Source organism: Nanorana parkeri, unplaced genomic scaffold, assembly GCF_000935625.1.
Source record: "Nanorana parkeri isolate BGI_ZX_2015 unplaced genomic scaffold, ASM93562v1 scaffold968, whole genome shotgun sequence".
NCBI lineage: Eukaryota > Metazoa > Chordata > Amphibia > Anura > Dicroglossidae > Nanorana > Nanorana parkeri.
Window position 1 is genome coordinate 260,685 of NW_017307236.1, and position 7,070 is coordinate 267,754.

A 7,070-nucleotide genomic window follows, 5' to 3' on the forward strand; every position below is an offset into this window, starting at 1 on the left:
TGAATGAGAGGGGAAAAGAGGGAAAAAAAATATGAATGAGTCAATGAGAGAGGAGAAATCATGAATGAAGCTTCCAGATTTACTCCAGGCTGCAGGGCGCCTCTGATTGGCTGCTGCGGCTCCAGACATGTATGTGAGATGGGTGTAGAGTGTGTGCAGCTATGTGATGTGGATGGTTTATCACCTCCATAGGGGGGCATGCAGGGACGAGGGGGGATGTTAGTAAATATGAGGCGGCCTGATATTGATGTGATCAGATCTGATAGTAATATTTATATCTCCTCCATGATGTCCCTGCGGCGCCCACCTCGTCTACTTCCCTCCATCATAGGCTGAGCTCAGCCCTCTCCTCCCTGTCCCCTCCATGCTTAACCCTGTGTGTGCGCTCAATATACGTGTGTGTGTGTGCTCATTATACATCTATGTGTGTGTTCATTATAAATATATGTGTGTGTGCTCAATATACATCTATGTGTGTGTTCATTATACATATATGTGTGTGTGCTCAAAAAACATATATGTGTGTGTTCATTATACATATATGTGTGTGTGCTGAATATATATATATGTGTGTGTTCATTATACATATATATATATATATATATATATGTGTGTGTGTGTGTGTTACAGGTGGCAGGTAAGTCAGTCGATGGCTTAGATAAGAGATATTATTGGGATGATGATGGAGAGGAAACAATCAATGGAGAATTTAGAGATATGTATGTACAGAGACAGATAACTGTATAGACTGATCAGTTGTTGATAGATAGATAGACAAATCGATCATAGATAGGTCAATCATAGATTGGTAGATAGATGGATTGATAATAGAGGGGTAGATGGATCAATCATAGATGGCTAGATGGATCGACCATAGATGGGTAGATGGATCGATCACAGAGGGGTAGATGGATCGATCACAGAGGGGTAGATGGATCGATCATCCCCTGATTGTCATTTGCAGATGAGGGGACGGATGTGGCCGGTGACGCCAGCATTGCGTCTGTCTCCTTTTGTGTAGCAGGCCTGAGAGTGACAGATAAAATAAGGGGTGAGAGATGAGGGCAAGGACACGTGTACCTGCTGGGGAGGGGGCCCCCTCTGTGTACACACATACAGTACATGGTGAGGACTATGTGACATGGTCCCTGGTGTCCCAGAATTGCCCTCCACTAGTCTGTGTCTTTCATCTCTCTGAGTCTCTGATATTTCTCTCTCCACCCCTATTCCTGTGGATGAGTCACATATTTCATCTGTACTGCAGATTTCCATGCTTGCCCTGTACATCCACCTTCTCCCTGCACACCTCTCCCCCTCTCTGCCACCCATCTCTCCTCTACGGCTTCCTGGCTCACTTCCTCCATGGCTTCCTTCCCTTTCCTCTGACACTTCCCCTGGCTTGTCTGTCAGTCATGGAACTTTCTCTGTCTTCTGTCTGTCCTGTGTGTATGTCTCAGCGTCCTCTTATGTTCCTGGGATTGTCTCTCTCTCTTTATCTTTTATATCTCCTTTTTGTCTATTTCACTCTTCTTTCTCTTTTTCTTTATCTTGCTTCCTTTTCCCTCTCTGATTTCTCCTCTTCTCTCTCTCTTTGTCCACCCTGATGATGTCTCTCCGTGTTTCTCTCAGTCTCATTGTCTTCATCTTTCACTATATCCTTCCTTCTCTTTCTTTTCACTCCTCTCATCCATCCTGCTTCCCTCCCCTCTCCCTTTCCTACGTTCCATCTTTCCCTCCTTTTCTTTTCCCTTTCCTCTTTTCTTTCCTCTTTTCTTTCTTCTTTTCTTTCCTCTTCCCTTTCCTCTTTTCTTTCTTCCTTTCTTTCCTCTTCCCTTTCCTCTTTTCTTTCTTCCTTTCTTTCCTCTTCCCTTTCCTCTTTTCTTTCTTCCTTTCTTTCCTCTTCCCTTTCCTCTTTTCTTTCTTCCTTTCTTTCCTCTTCCCTTTCCTCTTTTCTTTCTTCCTTTCTTTCCTCTTCCCTTTCCTCTTTTCTTTCTTCCTTTCTTTCCTCTTCCCTTTCCTCTTTTCTTTCTTCCTTTCTTTTCTTTCCTCTTTTCTTTACTCTTTCCTTACTACTTTCCTTTCCTCTTTTCTTTCCTCTTTTCTTTCCTCTTTCCTTACCACTTTCCTTTCCTCTTTCCTTTCCTCCTTTCTTTCCTCTTCCCTTTCCTCTTTTCTTTCCTCTTCCCTTTCCTCTTCCCTTTCCTCTTTTCTTTCTTCCTTTCTTTCCTCTTCCCTTTCCTCTTTTCTTTCTTCCTTTCTTTTCTTTCCTCTTTTCTTTACTCTTTCCTTACTACTTTCCTTTCCTCTTTTCTTTCCTCTTTTCTTTCCTCTTTCCTTACCACTTTCCTTTCCTCTCTTCTTTCCTCTTCTCTTTCCTATTCCCTTATCCTCTTTTCTTTCTTCTTTTCTTTTTTTTTTTTTCTTTCCTATTCCCTTTCCTTTTTTCTTTCCTCTTCCCTTTCCTCTTTCCTTACCACTTTCCTTTCCTCTTTCCTTTCCTCCTTTCTTTCCTCTTCCCTTTCCTCTTTTCTTTCCTCTTTTCTTTCTTCTTCCCTCTCGTCTTTTCTTACCACTTTCCTTTCCTCTTTCCTTTCCTCCTTTCTTTCCTCTTCCCTTTCCTCTTTTCTTTCCTCTTTTCTTTCTTCTTCCCTCTCGTCTTTTCTTACCACTTTCCTTTCCTCTTTCCTTTCCTCTTTTCTTTCCTCTTTCCTTTCCTCTTCCCATCTTCTTTTCTTTCCTCTTCCCTTTCCTCTTTTCTCTCCTCTTCCCTTTACTCTTCCCTTCCCTTTCCTCTTCTCTTTCCTCTTTCTTTCCTCTTCCCTTTCCTCTTCCTTTTCCTCTTCTCTTTCCTCTTCCCTTTCCTCTTCCCTTTCTTTTCTTTCTTCTTTTCTTTCCTCATCCCTTTCCTCTTTTCTTTCTTCTTTTCTTTCCTCTTCTCTTTCCTCTTCCCGTTTTCTTTTCCTCTCCTCTTTTTCTTCCTTGCCTTTTGCCTTCTCTTTCTTCCTCACCTCCCCCCCCCCTCCCCCTTGTGTTTTATGTCTATATTCTATATGTTTTTTCCTGCACAGTACTTCCTGTGGATACATTGTATCACTTCCACAATGTTCTCTGTCACTCATGGAACTTTCTGTGTCCTCTCTCCTCCGAATCCTCCTTGTAGTCTATTGATCATTCTTCATCTTTCTGTTTTGTATTTTCTTACACGATGTCGCTGTCATTTCTGGAACATTCTTCATCTTTCTGTTTTGTTTGCTGTCATTTTCGGGAAACTTTCTGCATGGTCTGTGGCCACTGTTACCATTTTCAGGACGGTCTCCGGCACTTTGGAGCCTTTGGTATTATTATCCCTCCTGTGTCCTGTCATTCTGCGTGTCTCTCCCAGTTATAGAACTTTCTCTAGCGCTCGGTCATGTCACGTTGTCATGGACCTTCATCCTCGTGTTCTGTCGGTTTTCTCAATAACAGTCATGGAAGTTTCCGGATCCTTTGTCTTTGTTCCCTTTGTCCTGCGTCACAGAACTTTTCCTGCCAGTCTCGGGGTATCTTTGTGTTTGTTGCTCCCTATGTTCTGTCTGATCACCCGTGTTCATTCTTCAACTCCTTCTATCCATAGAAAGTTCTCTGACCCTTTATTCCCTCGCTCCCTGATCTTCGCCATCTCCGGCTCTCAGAGTCATGGTAAGTCCTCAGATTTTTCTATAATCGGATTATTGTTTATTATTATTATTATTATTATTGGATGTTATTGCCTCTCTTTGTTGACCAATACCTGCAGAGCGTCGCACCGTCCTTCTGCTGAAGACCTGGCCCTGCTCTTCTGTCTGTTTGTTCCTGACACTTGTAGAGCTTATCTCTGGTACTTCGCACTGCTGCGCGCCGCCCCTGGGAACTGTCACATTCTAATTGTACTACCCTCTGCAGACTATTCCTTTTTAACCTCCCCATTCAAAGGGCTCCCCCTCCCCTTCCTGTGCCAAACCTTTCATTATTTTGTGCGTTGGCCACCCGCAACAGGTAGACTGTGCCTCCTCGCTTGTCCTGTGCGCGCTGCAGAGCACTGCGACACTGCAGAGCATCGCCACCACAGCTTTGTTGCAAATGCCCCCAAAAAATGAATGTCCCTCCTGGAGAATGGCATTTGAACCTTGTCTGTGCCGGGATCAGAGGCGGTTCATCAATTTGCTTTAACCCTTTCCACCGTGATGTAGGAAACATTCATAATAGCTTCTCCCGGGTGACACTCTTGTAGATTGTTGTCCTTAGCACTGCAGACCGTCTCTCCTAGAGTTTATCCATCTCAAGTCTGCAGACCATCTCTGCTAAATATGTCTACCCTCAGATTTGTATATTATCACTTCTATAGATAGCTCTGCAGACTATCTCACCTATATATTTCCATCCGCAATACTGCAGATCATCTCCCTTAAAGATTTCCCCCCTCTGCTCAGCAGACGTTCTCTCCTAGAGAGTTCTATCCTGAGCTCTGCAGAACATCTCTCCTATAGGTTCCCACCCTACGCTTTGCAGACCTTCTCTCCTATAGATTTCCACCCTATGCTCTGCAGACTATCTCCCCTATAGATTTACACCCTATGCTCTGCAGACCATCTCACTTATAGATTTACACCCTTCGCTCTGCAGACTATTTCACCTATAGAGTTCCATCCTGAGTGCTGCAGACCATCTCACCTATAGAATTCCATCCTCAGCTCTGCAGACCATCTCCCCAAAAGATTTCCATCCTCTTCTCTGCAGACCATCTCCCCTAAAGATTTCTACCCTTTGCTCTGCAGACCATCTCTCTTATAGATTTCCACCCTCCGTTCTGCAGACCATTGCTCCTATAGATTTCCACCCTACGCCCTGCATATCATCTCTCTTTTAGATTTTCTGCATGCCATCACTCCTGTAGTTGTTCCACCCAGAGCTCTGCAAACTGTCTCTGATAGAATGTTACCCTCTGCTCTGCAGGTTATTGCTCCTGTTGCATTCCATCATCCTCTCTGCAGAGTATCAGTCCTTATACACACTATCTGTCCACAAAACAGCATTCCTGTAAACTTCCATAATCAGACTGCAGAGTATCACTCCTGTAGATTCTATAGATATTCTACCGTGCACAATATCATTTTTTCAGAGTTTTCCACCTTCCAGCCTACAGAACGATCTGCAGACTATCATTACCTTCCTGCTTTCTGAGCACTGATCTGCAGACTATCATTACCTTCCTGCTTTCTGAGCACTGATCTGCAGACTATCATTACCTTCCTGCTTTCTGAGCACTGATCTGCAGACTATCATTACCTTCTTGCCTTCTGACCACTGATCTGCAGACTATCATCATCTTGCTGCCTTCTGAGCACTGATCTGCAGACTGTCATTACCTTCCTGCCTTCTGAACATCGATCTGCAGACTATCATTACTTTCCTACCTTCTGAGCCCTGATCTGCAGACTGTCACGACTTTCCTAGCTTTTAATAGTTGATCTGCAGGCTATCCCTCACAACTCTTAGGGCTGCAGAGCATCCTTACCCCTCAACTTGAAACTCTGCAGATTATTCTTCCCTCCCTGCTCAGAGAGCTGCACAACATTTCCTGACCTTGGTGATCATTCTCTCTGTCCTCACATCCACAGGGCATATGTCTGTCCCCAGTTTTGTCCTCAGTTCTGCAGAGCATCCTTCCCCTCAAATCTGCAGAGCATTCTCCTTTATCAAAGGTGCAGGACGTCACTACCTTTTTGTCCTCATTGCTGTAATCAGTCATTACCTTTCCCTCTTTGAGACCTCAGAATGTTACACACTTGCCCCTGGGGTTACACTGTAGTAATGATTTCCTGTTCACATAGTCTGAGATCTGCAGAACATCACTCTCTCTCCATGCAGCACATCTTTCCACAATGCCATCCTTCCATTCATTCATTCCTTTGCTCTGCAGATCGTCCCCCCCCCCTTGCTGTTCGCTCCCCCCACCCTTTTTCCATTCATGCTGCAGCACGGGAGGAAATTGTCACTTTGCTGTCCTCGGTTCTGTGAATCGCCCCCCTTCCCATTTCTGTCTGCAGCATATTACTATTTTACACTCCGAGGGCTGCAGAGCTCGTCTGTCATGTTGCTGTCCTCATATCGCCTGAGCCTTTTACAGCTTTCTGTGCACAGGTATGCAGAGCGTTATCACTTGGCTGCTCTGCAGAGCATCGCTGCCTCCCTAACGGCCGACTCTTGCAGACATGATGACACCTCAGCTCCCTCTGTTTTATATTCTGACTTACAAATCATCTGTGACCTGTAGATCATACGCTGCCTCGGTGCTCCAGCTGCCTGTAGTTGTCAATGGAACCTGTTCTCTGTATTACGCACACTGTGTCAACATGTTGTACTTTGTACAACGCCACAGGAGTTGATGGCGCTATTTGCATTGATCTCAATAATAAAAGTGACACGAACGCCCTATTGCGCCTCATTTCCTTTTTTATTTTTCAGGAAGCATTCCTTGACAGTGTTCCTATCCCACCCTGTGCAGATTATCACTCTTAGCTCCCTCTTCACGAATCGCGCACATCGCCATCCAAGTAAAAAAACTTGTGGCGTCGCCTATAACGATCTCTATTTTTAAAGCCTCCTTTTCCCATTCGCTCCCTTTCACCGCACGCTCTCCGAAGCGTCGCTGGCGCTCCGGAGTCTCGCTCGTGCATCCGTTTCACGCCGAGCTGCATAATGCCGGCTACGTTTTTCGTCCGCGCCTGCAGAGCGTCGCCGCTTAAGGATCTGCGGGCCGTCTCGTTGGCCAAATTGATAAAGCGCTCGTCTTTCCTACGCAACGCAGGTGAAAAAATCACCTTGATTTGAAACCGTAAGGAACCCCGGCGCAGAGATAAATGGTTACGGGAAGCGGGGTTCTGGAAACAATTGTTGCTCGTGTGTCTTTTTATTTTTTATATTCCGGACGGCGAGAAAAATAAAATACAAAATCAATCTCTTTTCACTGGGCAGATTGAACAATTGCAGGAAATTTTCCCGTGTGCTCAAAGGTCTCTGCCACTGACGTCATGCTTGGCAATTTGGTCGCC